Raw genomic sequence first — 18298 nt, forward strand, 5'->3', positions numbered from 1 at the left:
TCTAGAAACTTGATATATAAATCTGTTCATGAAGTGCTTCATCTAAAGCATATTCCGTTTTTTAATAAATATGAACTTTAGTTATCAGAAACATTCCCATTTTCTAATTTAACATCAATATACCCTCTAATGTTGTTGAGAACATTGGTGGCAGTAAAAACTACTAAAAATAAAATACAGGGATATTTTCCCACATTGTTCAGATAATATGGTACACAGGTAATATCCCTGTATCTGCATTTAATTCTGATTTTTTTTTTAAACTAACTTCAAAGCACATTTTTTGCCCATTTGGCAAATTTCTGGATTCTTGCTAAGGTCTGGCGTATTCTCAACACAAAATGTAATTCCGGGCAGATAATTGCTGGTGTCTCTGAGTGGGGAGAATAGAGAAGTTGAGAAGGAACAGGTAGCGGGGTTGATCAGCTGCCCGAGACCGAGGGATCACTGCAGGTAAACCACTGACCATGTTAAGGAAACCCTAAGAGGAAAGTGATTGTTTTCTCATTCGAATGAAGACTCGGTTTCGTACAACAACTTTTTCACTTTCCACTTTAAGAATGGAACTCAAGGGACCAGAGGCAAGTGAATATCACAACCTTATTGTCTCAACCCTGTTTCCAAAGGAGGGTCAGCCCATCCTTCTGATACCATTCACATGGGCTTGGAGGGGTGGTTGTTTTCTTTGCACTTGGAAAGTCTCTTGAACGTCACATGGTTTTAAATTTCATGTTGAATTTTAAGTTAATAAAGGGAATACTTCTTTAGGTGCGAAATATATAGCTCTTGCTTGACTGGCTTAGAAATACCCTCACCTCCCTCAGGAATGCATATGCTTTCAAAAGGTGAGAGTTCTTCTTTATAAAGAGTCTTAATTTATTAGAACATTGAGACTGTTGTTTCTTATACTTCTATCAGTGTAGAATAATGGTGCATTGCCCTCCCAGAGCTTCCAGGTTGTTTTCTGTGACAGAGCTTCTAACATTAAAAATGAAATTACTCAAAGATAGTGGCGTATTGTATCGTTGGGCTGTTTGAGACCTTCCCTGCAGCTGTGTCGAAAAGATGCTTTATTTAAGGAAAAATCCTTGGAGAAATTAATTGATATGAGCCAGAAGTTGTTCAGCCAATTTAATCGCTAATCTGCTGTTGTTTCTAAATTGCATGAGATACAGAAGGAAGTCTGCCTGCCTCCAAATCAGCCAATTCAAGATGGGAACACAGGATGAATTTAGACCACTGTATGCTAAAATGCCTGCTTGAAATTAAACAGGCTTTGCTTAGGGTGGGGATGAGGGAGAGATTGGCCAAGTTGTTAAACATGCTAATTCACTTCTGAGGACATTTTGCCAAGTTCACTAAAGCTACCCTGAAGCTATTTGAAGAATTAACTGGAGAACAGACAGTGACCAGGTCCAAATTTATGTTTTCAAGATTTTTTAGAAACTGGGCTTTGAAAAAGAAAATGAAAGCAGTAATTAAAGTAAGGCCTTTATTCAGATATCACATTATTGAATCCCAGTAAGGTACAGTCTCTTCTAGACAAAGTAAATATTTTGGGTGGTACCCTTCCAGCTATGACTGAATCTATGTGCAAGGCTCTTTGAAATTCGAACGCTCAAAATATGTGGCAATACAGGAACACTCAAGTACCGATGAAGCTGTAATTGAGTTTAAACCTTGGGCATGAGAGGGGGGTTGATAGAAACAAGTTAGTCTCGTGTCACCTTTCGTTTCTATTTACAGAGTTAGACGGTCTCTCAGAATCCACTACCCCATCATTTGGCCTTCAAACTTCTGCAGGACCTCTAACCTACATTTGTCGGGTGGTGTATTACAGAGGCATCCATTTAGAACTGTCTTATCATTATAGAAAAAACACAGGGCATTAGTTCAGTGGGGATGTGAAACTAATATTCTACTGTGAGTAGAGCAGAGAAAACATTCTGTCTTGCATTTCAAGTATAGCTTCCCAATCAGGCTATTCTAATATTCTGAATGGCTAAAGGAGAAAAGTTGCTTGTTATTTTTCCTTTATCACCTATTTTTGTAAAATAACTTTCTGTCCTCATTTCCTATCTTTTAAGTAGACATTATTCTAAAATCGTCTTACAAAGCCTAGCACTCCACTGTATAATAACTGTGGAGGAATCAGTTAAATATGTGATATTATAAATATAAAACTATGGATTATCACAATAACTCCTGGCTACAATAATAAAATGTCATTTCTTCCTCAGTCTAATGGTGTCAATAAGGAAAATTATGTTCTTTGCTTTTCTCCAGGATAAAAGGGAGGGAGAGAAAGAGAGAGAGGGAGAAAGTGAGGCAGGGAGGGGAGGAAACGGAAGGAAGTATTAGAATTTATTTTAAGTGGCATGGCAACTGAATGATATTAGTTTTAATTATCTAATGGATAATTCATTTTTACAATACTCTTGTTTAGCATTCTGTTAATAGATTAGAAAGGAGCAAGATGCATTTCTGGTTCATTTTTGTTATTTTCCCATTTTTCCATATCCCCTTTTGGTCTAAGTATATTACAAATTTAGCTTTCAAATTTTTCCCCGCCTTGTCCTCCACATAATTTTAAAAAATATTGTAAACCTTCAGAAATCATCTATCGAATTTATACAGCTTAAGCTTCTCTGCACTTCTTAAATTTATGTATATATATATGCATCTCACTAAATTTGGGCACTGTTTAGTTATTATTTCTTCAAGTAGCTTTTGTGTTCCATTCTTTCTTTCCTCTTTTCTGGGACTCAAATTAAGTATATATCAGACTTTGATATTGTTCCACAAGTCAATTGTTTTTTTTCTCTATTTTTCAATGATAATTTCTAATAATTTTCCTTCATGTTCACTGAGTCTTTCTTCTTATACCATCTCCATTATGCTGTCAAGCACAGCTAGCAAATTTTTTTTTTGTTTCACATGCCCCATTTTTCAGTTTTTTTTTTTAAAAATGTCTTATTTCATTTTTATAGCTTTTCTTTCCTGCAAGATTTCTTACCACTCATCAGCATTATATTTTTTTATATCCTCAATGTAGTTATAATAGCTGCCTTAAAATCCTTGACCTCTAATTGCAAATCTTGATCATCTCAGAATTGATCTGTATTGACTCACCTTTGTTGAGAACTGGCACAATGTCCTACTTTTTCATATGTCTAGTAATTTTTATTGTTTCTGGGCAGTGTGAATGATATGTTTTAGAGATTCTAAACTCTATTAGACTCTAGTATATGCTACCTAAGAGTACTTATTTTTGTTTCAGCAGACAGTTAACTTATGTGAATGCAAACCCCAAACTCTGTCCCTTTCACACTTAGCAGCAGCTGAAATATCTTTCCAGTTATTTCAGCTTTAGTTGAGCTGCTTGAAGCCTACCAAGCACATGTAGAGCACAGAAGTCAGGCAGAGTTTTGGATCAAGTACAGATGCAGAATTCAGTGCTTTCTGTAGCTTTCCCCTTTCCTAGATATTCCCACAGTTTCACTGCTTTGGTGGCATTGAACTCTGGTTTCTCAACCAGTAACACTGCATTTCTCTCTGAATGTTAACCTCCCAGCGTGGTGCCATCCGAACTCACCCTCAACCAAAAAGGACAGTGTTGTTCCTTTCTTCCAAATGTCAACTTCCAGTTTCTGCCTTCCTTCAGTCATTCTTTAGTGCCTTTGAATGGCTTTGTAGGTGTGTGTGTGTGTGTGTGTGGTGACCTACCTGCAAAAGTCCAGCACAAGTTACTTTGCCATTACGAGGAGTGGAGCTCTCCAGAAACCATCTGTAGCCAGTGAGGAACCTGAAGAATCCTCATGAAAATAACATGCCACCTAGATATTAAACTCTCTGAAAGAGCAAATTTATACAGTTTGAAGACTTAAATGTTTCCGGCTATTGTTGTTTTTAAATTCTCATCCAATGTACTGCTGTCTCTAAATCAAAGCACTGAATTCCGTGGTTGTGAACAACTTGACATGATTTGTAGAAGCACAAAAGCCCCCGGGGAATTGGACTTGGTATTGCTCACTTTTAAGCTAATAAAGAGAAAACCCTACAATCAAATGCACTGAAGGGTATAATTGGTGCAATACTGCTTGCTATCAGTGTACTTTTCAGGGTCATTTTTGTTAACTGTGGAATGAAGTACAACATTTGTAAGCACCCAGCACTTCAGTAAGAATATAGATGGTTACCCTGAGCAGTCGAGTCCAAATACGTGATGCCTCCTTATTATAGAAGCACCTATTCAACACTGCTCATTGTAAAGAATCTTATTCTCTGGTTGCAGATATACATCACCTGAAATCAAGCCATGGCTAAGAAATATATCACTTTCAGCTCCATGTACCATTAAGGGTGAATAAAAGTGTCAGAAATAAAGGAGAGCTTATACACATATTACAGGTATGGGAATGCTTGTACAACTTGAAAATATATCCATCAAGAGGTGTGGGCACTTTTCACTGAAAGTGAAATATTTCAGAAGTGATACTCCAGTCTGTGCTGCGGAATACATATTTCCTGAGCCTGGAGAAATATCAAGCTTCCTTTTTTCTGTCTCATGTGCTCTGGCTGACTGCTTGTAATCATTGCTTCTTCATTCGGTCACCGCGGAAATGAGAGGGACTTTGTTGTCCTGTATAGAGAATTGACTTAATGATAGGAAGAATTAGGCATTTGTTTTTCTCAGGGGTCGGTAATAAAACTCATCTTATTTGAAAATAAAATAAATAAAATAAAATAAAATCCCACATAAGTAGATACCCCATCCCCAATAAGCAGAAGGTAAGAGGATGGTAACAGATTGAAAATGGGTCTCTAAAGTAGTGGACAGGTAGAAGAGGTGGCATGTGTTTGAATGTGAGCAAACACTAGGTAATACAGCTTACCATCAAGAAGGGTTTCAAAGGACCAAGTAAGCAATTTCTTACCCAAAAGCAGAAGCTTAGATTTGAAAGCAGGGAAAACCAAATTCTAATCCCCTCTTAGGTACGAACTTTATTGAAGTACGAACTTTTCTTTTCCAAAGTCAAATTCGTTTCAATTAAGTCCCGTGTGTAAAAACATGAACATTTTCTTTAAAACTTTATTTGACATCCATTAGGTTATTTATGTTATTTGCATGAACCAAAAGTGTCTGGATAAATGCTACTCAAAGTGTGGTACCTGAATCACCTGGAGCTTGTTTGAAATGTGGATTCTCGGCTCCAATCCCAGATCTACTGAATCACAGTCTGTATGTTAACAAGATCCCCAGGTGACTGATGTGTATGGTAAAGTTTGAGAAGTACTGGTACAGATAATACAAAAAATTAAAATCTTGATGTAAGAAGCATCTCGTATGTCTTATTTAGTGACATGATTGGAAAGTGAGGTCAAAAGGACAATAAGGAAAGTCGTAGATGTCTATAATTTGAGAGCTACTTTCAATTCTCAAAAAATGCTAACTTGAATCTAAAAGAATCTTAGGTTACAAATAAGGAAGACATAAGAATCTATAAAGAGATTACAAACAAGGAAGGAGAAATGAAGTGAAACCTGGTGAAATTTAAGATATGAATCTGTGAAATAATATTGCCAAGTAAGACATTTAATAGACATAGCTAGAAGACAGTATTATCAGAAGACCGAGGGCTGGGATGAAAGTGAAGAACAAATCATAGTAAAATCAGGCTTTCAGTGTGTTAGGGTAATAAAAACAACTAATGTATTTTGGGACTTCCTACCCAGATACACATCATGGAAGAAGCAGATAATGGTTCTTTTTTAATGACTCAGGTGAAGATTCAAAGAAGATATTTGGACACAAAAGCAGAAAGGCTCATGCCTCATACAGGATCCAGAGAACAACAGGTTATAAAGTTTGACAGATGAAAAGAATTAAGAATCATTTAAATGCTGGTTCCAAGGTCAGACATCTGACAGCACATATAAATATGAAATGTGAAAACCCTTTGATTTTTATGAAGCATGAAATGTGAAGTCTAGTAGTGAAATTCAAACAGAAAAATATATCCCAAATATTAATACACACCTCACATACTTAGGAGTACTCAACCCAAGTCTGGGTGTGTTCAACTAATTAGGCCAGGTAAGCATTCTCCAAAACAGAAAATAACCAGTTGCGGCTAACTTCCCACTCCATTACCAGGTCTTATGTTTTTGTTTTTGTTTTGTTTTGCTTTGTTTTTTAGAGCCACACCTGAGGCATATGGAGGTTCCCAGTTCCCAGGCTAGGTGTCAATTCAGAGCTGTAGCTGCTGGCCTCTGCATCTTCGACCTACACCACAGCTCGTGGCAACACTGGATCCTTAACCCACTGAGTGAGGCCAGGGATCGAACTTGCATCCTTATGGATGCTAGTCAGATTCATTTCTGCTGGGCCTCAGTGGAAACTCTTCCATTACTAGGTCTTGAGAAAAATTCAGTCTAATCCAGTTCTAGTTTGTTCCACTTCTGGGATGACACGGGCAAAACACATCAGCTTACCTAGGACACGGGTACCAAATTATCTAGACACATGGTCTGAATACCATTTTCACCATGTTCAGCAGCATACAGCCCGGCCTGGGTTCTCCTATCATGCCATGTCACCACATTGTCCACAGACATGGGAGTGGCGGGAAAAGAGTGCGGAGAGAGTTATTAGCTGTTACCCTCTTTTCCCCCATCGGAACCTCAATCTTGTTCTTCTGCATTGTAATTTTGCTCATTAGCCTCTAAACTAGTTTTGTTACAGTAGGAATGCAAAAAAAAAGTTTCTAAAGAGGTTGTTAAAGCTATCATCAAATTAAGCTACAGTACATACTGCAGGTTTTCCCTGCCAAAGAATACATCTACTATATGAAAATCAGTAGTTAGAGCACAAATAAATAAGTGGCTGATTACAAAAGATTTTCTCACATTTCAGAAGGCTTCTCCGTAGGGTTTCTTTTAAAAAACGAACTCCTATAGTGTTTTTAAGTGTTTTACAGATCATTAAGTACATGGCAGAGGGGCAATGAGAAGGGATTTCTAAATTTAATGAACTAGGAAGCGCTCAAATTGAGGACAGATAAGAATAAAACAAGTTATATTTAAAATTCTACTTTATCAGTGCAAAGATATAAAAAAATCATCTAAATATAAACTTTAAAAAGTATCCATTTCTCAGTCATGCTATTCCCGAGAGAATAACAACTTGACAAAAAACTGATAGTGTTAAATCATATAGATAATTATATATTTTTAATACACATGAAATATTATGGGTCAATATCTATTAAATGTGTGCCTATGGATATATGTAATATATAATAGCATATATTTTATATTAAAATCTATTAAATATGAGTGTCTATATATGAACAGGTAGTACATACTAACACCTAATAGATATATTAATAGATATTAAATAGGTGCACGTTTACATGTGTGTGTTCATAAATACATATACACACACAACTTAACAAAGCGGAAACATGATTCAGACTTCCTATTAAATTCCTTGCAATTTAATACTGACATTGGCTTTGCAAATCTCGTTCATTTGAATATGATGTAAACCAACCATATATTCGCTCCCAACTTTTAAACTCTTATTTTTTATTTTTTAATGATTTTTATTTTTTCCATTATAGTTGATTTACAGTGTTCTGTCCATTTCTACTGTACAGCAAAGTGGCCCAGTCATACATATATGCATATATTCTTTTTCTCACATTATCCTCCATCATGTTCCATCACAACTGACTGGATATAGTTCCCAGTGCTATACAGCAGGATCTCAGTGCTTATCCACTCCAAATGCAGTAGTTTGCATCTATTAACCCCAGACTCCCAGTCCATCCCACTCCCTTCCCCTCCCCCTTGGCAACCACAAGTCTGTTCTTCAAGTCCATGAGTTTTTTTTTTTTTCTGTGGAAAGGTTCATTTGTGCTGTATATTGGATTCCAGGTATAAGTGGTGTCAGATGGTATTTGTCTTTCTCTTCTGACTTACCTCACTTAGTATGAGAGTCTCTAGTTCCATCCATGTTGCAGATGGCATAAGTTTGGGTTTTTTTTCGGGCTGAGTAGTATTCCACTGTGTATATATACCATATCTTCTTAATCCATTCATCTGTTGATGGACATTTAGGTTGTTTCCGTGTCTTGGCTATTGTGAATAGTGCTACAATGAACCAACTTTTAAACTCTTAAATCTCTTTTAGAGATGGTTTAAGCAAGGAAATATGTAAGCCATATCCCCAGAAAGTTTGGCTGAAATGGCATAGTGTTTTTCTGCCAGAAGTGTTGAAAATGCTGCCTATGACATGCTTTACAAAGTTAGCAGAAGGAGTTTCCTGAATATACCATTATAAATATCCTCAACTCCATTTTGATGGGAAATTAAGAAGTCATTATAATTAATACTTTATCCATAAAATTAGATCAGGCTAGAAAAAGATAGGCCTTAAATAACTATAACATTAACTTAATACCCTTCTTTTTGCTGGGGAAAGGTTGAAGAGGGCTTAATAAATAATACTAGGCAGATTCAGATAATGTACCACTATAAAACATTTTCATGAATTATTTTAAGACTTCCTCAGGGATTAACTTTTTGCTATTAAGTTCTTCCATGGGAATAGTAGAATATATTCATTAGAATTTTTTATTTTTTATTTATTTTATTTTGCTTTTTATGGCCGCACTCGCTACATATGGAGGTTCCCAGGCTAGGGGTCTAATTGGAGCTACAGCTGCTGGCCTATACCACAGCCACAGCAATGCCAGATCCAAGCCTTGTCTGCGACCTACGCTGCAGCTCATGGCAACACTGGATCCTCAACCCACTGAGCAAGGCCAGGGATCAAACTTGCCTCATGGTTCCTAGTCAGATTCGTTTCCGCTGCACCACGACAGACACTCCTCATTAGAATGTTTTTAATCTGGAGTTCCCGTTGTGGCTCAGAGCTAAGGAACCTGACTAGTATCCATGAGAATGAGGGTTCGATCCCTAGACTTGCTCAGTGGGTCAGGGATCTGGCATTGCCATGAGGTCTTGGTGTAGGGTGCAGATGTGGCTGGGATCCCATGTTGTTGTGGCTGTGGTGTAGGCCGGTAGCTGTAGGTCTAATGCCACCCCTATCCTGGGAACTTCCATATGCCACAGGTGCAATCCTAAAAAATTTAAAAAAAATTTTTTAAATGTTTTTAATCAAAATGCATTTTATATCTGCCATATTTGTTAAATATGGAACAGTAAAATAGAAAGAACAGGAGTCTGAAGATATGGATTCTGACTCTATTTTTAGCTGATTGCCTGGTCATAGGTAACATTTCTGAGCTTCAGTTTTCTCATCTAGAGAATGGAGGTAATTAAATCTTCCTTTACTGATTTCACAGAACTATTATAGAGAATCAAAAAATGTTTTACATATATATAATACATGTGCATGTAAGTATAATATATATAAAAGCAAAACAGATACATTATAAATATATAGATAATAAAAAGTGCTAAATGAAGTAAGGTGCTATATAAATATATGTAAAGTATTTTAATGTTTTGTACCACATTCAGGTTATAAGAGGGAAACATGTCAGAGGAGAATATTATAAGAATGTAACAATTTTTTATTTTGAGCCTAAGATAGCTGAATTTGACATCAATATTAACTTTCCATGCATGTAGTGACTTAGCTTTGTTGCTTATCTTATAACAAGAGTCTATAATCCTAGCATAGTTTTATTCTATTGACTTTATTACTTAGTTAAAGCTAGTCATTACACTTCTAATGTTTCCAGACCAACAATGAAAACAGTTGAACATAGTGCAGTGAATATTGCTATGAAAAGCATTTGTCGTAATAGTGTCCTAGAACTCCAGGAAGCTGCAATATACCCTATTTGTGTGTAGTTTCTTACAAACAGCCCTGGTTCTATTTGAAGCCAAAGAACAGAATGGCTAGTGAAAAATAACAGATCATTGTTCTGAAATAAAATAGAAAATGGGAAAGAGAAGGCCCTAGAAAGAGGCCTTATATCTCAGACCGTACAAGAATCATGAAAGCAGATGTTGCAGTACTGTACTTACTTCTAGGTCCTATTTTGTATAACAGAAATAAATAGTAATAAATACTTATTATCTTAGGCCACCATGAGAAGTTCCGTGTATACCCAAAGCCACGTATAGGCCTCAGGCTCAAGGCCAGGCCCTGCCCCTGGCTCTCTTACTGGCTCTGTGACCCTAGTAGGTTACCCAACCTCTCTGAGCTTCACTTCTTTGCCCGTAAAGAGGGAGAAATTCATTTCCACGGGATTAATGCTCACAGAAGTATTGGTTGTTGTTACTCAAGAAGGGGCCACCTCATTTTCCTCCAATTGTAAAAATTCAGCCAAAAGAAAAAGTCACAAAGAAGAGAAACTTTTGCCCTCAGTGAAGAGGAGAGAAAGGACCTAAAATACCAGAAATAAGTCACATGTAGGTGAGGATTAATAAAGAAAATATTGTCCCCCTCTTCAAAAAGTCACAAACAGTCAAGTGTATTGAACCAAAAGAGCTGTGTAAGCTGAACGGAAGCAGACAGGGGTCCCAACCTTGTGCCTCTGGACATGCAGAGCCCCAGTGGTGAGGGCAAGTCAGTCTCTCCTGGTTTTAGGCTGCATCCTGCAAACCTAGCAGGAAGAAAAATCCTGGAGAGGAGTTCCCATCGTGGTGCAGTGGAAACAAATCCGACTAGGAACCATGAGGTTGCAGGTTCGATCCCTGGCCTTGCTCAGTGGGTTGAGCACCTGGTTTTGCCATGAGCTGTGGTGTAGGTCGCAGACAAGGCTTGGATCTGGTGTTGCTGTGGCTCTGGCATAGGCTGGCGGCTACAGCTCCAATTAGACCCCTAGCCTGGGAACCGCCATATGCCACAGGTGCAGCCCTAAAAAGACAAAAAAGAAAAAGAAAAAAAAGACCAAAAAACAAACAAACAAGCAAAGATCCTGGAGACAGTGACAGAGACATCACCAGATTATTGGACAAGGGGCTCCTACATGGCTGATGCAAGAGGTCCTGGAGCAACACTCCCCCACCCCCATATATAGTAGGCAGTAGGCAGGACGTGGCAGCAATCATAGGCCATTTCTAGGGGGAGGTGATGTCAGGTTGGCTCATCAGTTACCAGGGAAACCAGCATCCCTCAGAGCCCCTCTGGTTAAGGACCATCACAAGGGCAGATATTTTCCTTTAATAAACCAGCAGGAGAGCTATTCTGGCCAAAGGATTAGAACAGTCACTAGCTGGGGCGGGGCACAAGCACATTCATGTGAGTAAGGCACAGGTGAGGTGGGTGCAGGTCACAGATGTGGCTCGGATCTGGCATTGCTGTGGCTGCAGCGTAGACTGGCAGCTGTGGCTCCAATTCGACCCCTAGCCCCTAGTTCACATGGCCTGGGAACTTCCATGTGCCGCGGATGCAGCCCTTACAAAAAAAAAAAAATGTATGCTTAGGAGAATATATGGACTGTGTGGCTCCTTTGGTTTGGGTATCGGGGGTTCTCTGAGGGCGTGATATTTGAAATGAGATCTGAAGGATGAGAAGGAGCCAGGGAAGCAGCATTCCACTTGGAGAGAAAAGCATCTGTGATTCAGTTTAATAGACTGAAAGAAGGCCTGTATGGCCAGGTTAGAGAAAAAGGGTGAAAGCGACACCACATAGGATTTAGAGAGGCTGGCAGTGGCCACAACAGGTAGAGTCTTATTGGCCAGGAAAAAGAATTTGGATTATATTAAATGTGCAAAGAGAAGCCTCACATGGTTTTGCCCAGGGACAATGATATTATCTAAATTTCATTTAAAATGCATCATGGCCCTGCTATGGGAACATAGAAAATGTGCAAAATCGGAATCAGAGAGATGGGTAGGAGAGTGTTATCAGGGCCAGCTTCATGGATGTATGACCTGTGTGTTCTCTCAAGACGCCACTCTTCAGAAGAGTTTGCTCTTGGTTTAATATCCCTCTAACTCCAGCTTGACATTCTTAATATCTTTTAAACAATAAGCTTTGCACCTCTCTTTTGCACTGAGCCCCCAAATTAGGCAGCTGGTACTGGCTGTCATAGAAATCTTGTCACAAGATGATTGACTAGGATGATGGCACTGGGGTAGAGTAAAGTACTCTCTCTCTACCAGGGAAATGCAGTCGGAAGCCAGTATCATATTGCCACCAATATCAGCTTTCAGTTTGGTCTGCGTGGAGTATTTTAATTGTTTGTGCAATTTTAGCTCATGGTAACACATCCCATCCATTTAAAAAAGGCTAGTTTTCAAAAGATTGCAATTTTTGTCATCTCTGTTAGCACATCTGCATATTGTGTTTCTGTAACAGAGAGGACCTCTGAAGAGGGTGAAACATTTAAATTCACTCCTTTATTCCATTAATATCTGTTGAGTCCAAAGTACATGAAAGGCTCTGTGCTGTTAACTTAGAGTGATGTGGGTATTGCCTATTGAGACCTTATCATTTAGCTGAAAAGTAAGACTTAAAGAGCTATCATAATAGGAAGGATATACAGAATGAACATAAAAGAAACACAAGCAATGCACTATGAAGGATCCATTTGTGTAAAAGGATCATTAGAAGTTTTATCAAGTGTTTCTACTTATTTAACAGCAGTTCAATGATTTTTGTCATGACATCAGAATGTGGAATGACATTATTGTGACATTTCATTTTAGTTAAAACCAGATATTTCAGGGATCTCATCGTAGACATGTCTCAATATGTAGTAAGCCATAAGGCAGTTCTGGTATATTTGAAGATTCCATTTAGAAGATAAATGTTATGGAGGTCATTAAATAAAAAAAGTTCAGAATACTTCTTATTCCCTACAAAATGAAATAGAGCTATAAGTAAAATAATTCTTAGTATTCATTACCAGACTTCAAAAACTAAAACCAGAATTTTGACCAGTAGATGAAAATCTGATGAAATTAAGAGAGAAATGAAAGCATTCTGGTGGCTGTGCTGCAGCGCCTCTGTCTTCAGTTTAGCAAGGTGCACAGACTACAGGCAAATGTGAACGTTTTCTCTGTAGTAGGGCGCTCCCACCAGGGAAAAGCCTAGTGTGATGAGCAGACTTCAAAGCAGATGTCCCAAAGGAAAACACACACACACACACACACACACACACACACACACACACACACTCACTCACACACACACACACCCCAAACAGAAGACACTTGGGCAATGGAGAGATGTATTAGTGCCCCGGAGACAGAGACCTCTGTCACTGAAGAGCTCCGCTTGTCATGCATCACAGCTTTAGGGCTCCAGACATTACACCCCAGGACATTTGTTACACTTTCAGGCTCCGTGATTCAACCGTGGGCACAGCATCTAGCGTGTATCTCCTGAGACCAACTCAGGGCTCTGGTTTGCCGTGCACTCATCTTCCTTTTCAGACCTGCACTATAGAATAAAGGAGTTGTGCCCTCCCAAGTGCCTCACACTTGTAAACACGAAGGCAAAAGAAAATGCCTAGCGACTTGGGCGCTGCAAAGTCGCATAAGTAGACTCACGCTCTTGGTCGTGACCATCTCAAAGTAGAGCTCAAGACGGTCACCAGCTCACCAGTCACTGAGCCTGAGACAAGGCTCAGAAGAGAGAGGCATGGGTGTAAGGTGAACTGGTGGGCTGACAGAAGACACACACAATGCAACTTGGGAACTACGTGTAAGTCCTACTGTAGAAATATTTTGGAAAGAAGAGGAGCCATTGGAGCAGCCCATTTATTAAATTTAAATATCAATTTAAACCTAGTTTAAGTATGTAGGACCTCTCTCCTGCTCTTCAACTGTAGGCTTTCTCCTCCTAGCTTCTCCCGCTCCAGTCTTCTCATATATCTCTGCTAGTTTACTCTTTCCAGAACTCATTTTCCTGTTCAGAGACTTCCGTGACACAACTTGATCACTAGTTGTAAGGAATTCTTTCATCTGGCATGCAAGGCTGTGTGTGATACCACTGCAACCTGATATATCCATCTTGCCTTTGTTATTCCTCTGCACAGACAGTATTACCTCTGAGCCAACTGGCCCCCAAACTTGCCCTGCCCTTTCCTGTCACAGCCTCAACATCTTGGTTTACAGCGTGCAGTGCATCCCTCCGACTCTGTTTTCCTTATCAAATGAAACTCTACGTATTTTCAAGAGGCCATGACTTATTTCAGGAAGCTCTGTGGTTCATGTTGCCTCACCAGCTAGGATGCCTCTCTCCTCGGAACTAAGGGATCATCTTTACCTATATTTTATACATATATTAACATTTACTGTGTGTGTAACTGTTTGTTTGAGTCATTGTGGTACTTGTCTTTAAGCATCTCTCCACCTCCAGTCCTGTATAAAAACACCACGAAGACCATACTTGTATTTTTCTCTGTCCCTCATGGAGCTTGTTGATCATAAAGCAAAGGTTCAATCAGATTCGTTTAAATGATTGGTTAGAAAAGAGTGGAACAGTAGATTCCTCTCCCTTTTCCAAGATTGTCCTCCAGTCGTTGTACATCTACCTAGACTTTATGGAGAGTCCATTTGGCTAAAGGCAAAAACAAGAACAAAACCCCTGCATATTTAATACCGACTGCCCAGAGTAACAGAATGTGTTGCACTGCCTTTGATCATGGTGAGTTTCTTACGCATTTGCCAATCCAAGAACCTACAGTTGGCATAATCATGGAGGCCCGTTTGTTTGTGACAAACCTGTTTTTTTATGCCTTCAATTTTTGTTACCCATCTCCCTATCATGCTCAGAAGAGTTCTGGCTCAGATAATAAATTATACGGTCACTTTCCTTAAGGACTATTTTTACTGACAGGTGAAAAGACTTACATGTTGTATTGGTTTTCTTAAACTGGCTGGTATGGAAGCTTCAGGTTAATCTAAAAAGCAAACCAACCAACAGACAGACAAAAAAAGCAAGAAAAACAAATAAAAAATCTAGGGGAAAACAAAACAAAACAAAACAAAAAGCGGAAACAAATCCCAACGGCTAAGCCATTTGAAGTGGGAAAGGATAAAACATAGGCTTCATATCATGGGGAGAGATTTTCTCATCCTTTTTTTTTTCTTTTGTCTCCAAGGAATTCTTCATTAGACTCAATTTAAGCCTTGAGTTTGAGGTTTTATATTCTCTATTGGTAAGCACACCTATTAAAAAGCAATGTATTCACACAAACTCCCTGGCATCAGCAGGCTCTGTGTATTCACCGTTAGCAGTGGATTCCATGCCAGGAGAACCTGACTCCTGTTGCAAAAGGATTAAAAAAAAAAAAAAGTCTAGCAATGCCAAAAAAAAAAAAAAAAAAAAAAAAAAACCTACCACGTAATTCTTTTCTGTACTCCCTGGTTTGTTTTCCTTAGGAAAACGGTATGGTTTTACCCTGCAGCACGCATTCATTACTGTGATCTTTGACTGGCAGAGGCAGAGTAATAGGATGCATATTTTAGTGCTTATTATAATACCCTGTCCAAAAACAACTTGACAAATTTGTGATTTCGACAATATCTCATTTTGCTGGCTGCAGTGCTCTGTGATTGTCTGGCCCACGTGGCTTCCAGATTATGCATACCACCAATACTTCTCATTAAAATGGCCACAGTTCACCAGTTTCGGTAGCTTGGAACGAACTTGGAATGAATTATTATACAACAAAGAGGCTGCTGTCATGCAGAACAAAAGACAAGCAAAAGAGAGCTTTGGCTTAATGAGGCTAAGTGAGTGTCTCCCCTGCATCACAGCTACTTGACGGCCTTTGAGCATGGATTTTTTTCTCCACAGGCCAAAACCTTTGGTCTATTATTTTGTGTTTATGCACCTTGAGGCTAATATACATTTTAATATGCTGCACATGGAGAAAAAAAAATCAGCCATTAGATTAGAACATGTGCACTCCCTGTTAAATTAATGACAACCGAACATAGAGATAAATTTAGGTTTTCATATTTAATTATAGCACACTGCAGTACGTTTAGCAAGGATAAATTGCACTATTATTATGCTTCATTTTTTTTTGACATCTTCTCCTATTAACAGTGCACACTTGCCCCCCACCACCACCCTGTACCATACTAACATCTCGGCACATCATCCTCCCCTCAGCATCACTGAATCTTAGCCACCACGTTGAAAGGTATCTTATTTTATTTGTTAAACTTACTGAGAGAACGAATGCAACCTTGGTATATCTGTAGGATGAATAAGAATGTAACTTGTAAGAAAAATGATACCTCGTCCTAAGACTACTGCACTTGTCACTCCTCTTTGCTGCATCGGATTGCAGGGATGGACCCAGGTTCTCTCTTTTTCCGATCTACCAAAGAGGTAAAGCACAGCCTGTGACTCCAAAGGTTGCTATTTCACTGTGACTCGAAGGACCTCTGCATAAAGAAGCCATCCTAACCATCTCCAGAAAAACCCAATAATTTTGTCACTCTTTGGAACTTTTTTGATTTTAGTCTGTGTGTCACAGAAATGAGAACACTTCAAGTAATGAAATAAATGCCCAATTTCAGTGGTCTTCCAAAAAATTAACGAAGCCAGAAATCGAGATCATGAATATTGCTGGTCATTCTTCCAAGGCCACCAAAGCAGGAAGGGATTGTTAACATGACAGAAATGTCAAAATGGACTTTTCGTGTAGAATGACCTGAGGACTTTCAGTTCTTTCCACTGGGGACTGTGACTTTGCCTTCCATTGATTGAGTGTATTTGTTCCCTGTTACGTCTGGAACATATAGTTTAGTTTACCTCATCTACCAGTTAATAGAGTTCCGGTTGGTTGCCTAGAATGTAAAAGATTCTTCCACTATATCTGTGTAAAGCAGAAAGGAAAAGCACTTGCCTTTGTATCTCTATTGAAGAAGCATATCTATTTCTTCTTCTTTTTTTTTATTTTTTATTTTTAGGGCCACACCTGCAGCAGATGGAAGTTCCCAGGCTAGGGGTCAAATCGGAGCTGTAGCCACAGCCACAGCAATGCCAGATCCGAGCCATGTCTGCGACCTACACCACAGCTCATGGCAACACTGGATCCTTAACCCACTGAGCAAGGCCAGGGATCAAACCCGCATCCACGTGGATACTAGTCAGGTTTGTTACTGCTGAACCACAGCGGGAACTCCTGAATACCTATTTCTTATCCTTCTGCTTAAATAGTCACTTGAATTATCAAAGGCCTTAAGGTCAGAATATTCTTCCAAAGTCTGAGTGCCAAACACTCAGCTCTGGGGTTATCTTGAGACAATCATTTATTGGATATTTATTTCCTGCCGATACATTCCAGGGTTTGATGACCAGAAAAGCAAAGCAAGAATAATGATTACCATGTGAGTGAGGTCTGTAACTGGGACTGCTTCATGCATCAGAGGGACCAGTCACTGTGTGCTGGGGGACAGTGCCCCTTGATGACACAGAGAAGCTGCTTTAACACCCTAATTAAAAGTAATTCTCTTTGCCCAAATTCTGATAGAGTAAAATTTGCAGGATGACATGTAAGGAATGGCCCTGCAAAGATGGGTTGTAAATTTTACTTTCAGAATGCTTTTTTGGTTTATAATTTTACTCACCTTGGAAACTAAACCTGTCAGATAATGAACAGCTAGGTTGCCTGGTAATATGCTAGAGTAAAAAAAAAAAAAATGCTTATGATTAGAAAGAACTATTTTTAACGTGTGAACGCTTGATAAACTTAAATTCTAAGAAAGTCCCTGTGGAATCTAGATAAAGATTATAATTACAGTTTTATGGATGTCGACACTGAGTCACCACATAGAAGGGTCTAGCTAATTAGTACGGTCACTGGATGGTGCTCAAATTCCTTACTCAGGAGTCTACGTCCACTCATCCCTGAGGTTTCTGTCCACTGTGGACAAGAGAATCAGTTATCCAAATCAGTAATAGTGGGCATCAGATCACTTTTCTGGGTTTCTTTGCTTGGCAGTCAAACAGTTTACTCAAATTGGACAGACATTCTCAGTTCCAAATACTCTGGCCATTAGATATTTCAGTGTGTTTAAAGCAAATGCTGAAATGCTCCACTTCTTATATAACTGTTCCACCAAGCAGGATTTCAAAAATATACCTTGTTATAAAACCCGTGGTAGAAATGGAAATAACTCCTTTTTAAAAATAAATATAATTATTTTAAAATAATGTATACTCTGCTTTAGGAAATGCTCATATTAAGTAAAAAAACAAAAGCAGGAAACCAAATTATACCTACATATAATTACAGCTTTGCCCACAGGAAAAAAAATGAATATGTGGACAGAAAAAAGGGGC

At 38.7% G+C, this 18298-nt stretch overlaps 1 protein-coding gene and 1 long non-coding RNA gene across 3 annotated transcripts in view; one reads left to right on the forward strand and one right to left on the reverse strand.

Annotated features, from left to right (window-relative positions):
• The window catches only part of DPYD (dihydropyrimidine dehydrogenase), a 783111-nt gene that overhangs the window by 695403 nt on the left and 69410 nt on the right, over positions 1-18298 (forward strand).
• LOC146404236 (uncharacterized) lies at positions 4683-10941 on the reverse strand. Its single transcript, XR_014844687.1, has 2 exons — positions 10863-10941; positions 4683-8679 (listed from the first exon to the last, which is right to left on the reverse strand). It is a non-coding gene; the product is annotated as an uncharacterized LOC146404236 (long non-coding RNA).

This window comes from Sus scrofa, chromosome 4, assembly GCF_054392235.1.
Source record: "Sus scrofa isolate SSC_HxYL_T2T_F1_AM1 chromosome 4, Sscrofa_HxYL_maternal_Yorkshire_Landrace_v2.0, whole genome shotgun sequence".
Taxonomy (NCBI): domain Eukaryota; kingdom Metazoa; phylum Chordata; class Mammalia; order Artiodactyla; family Suidae; genus Sus; species Sus scrofa.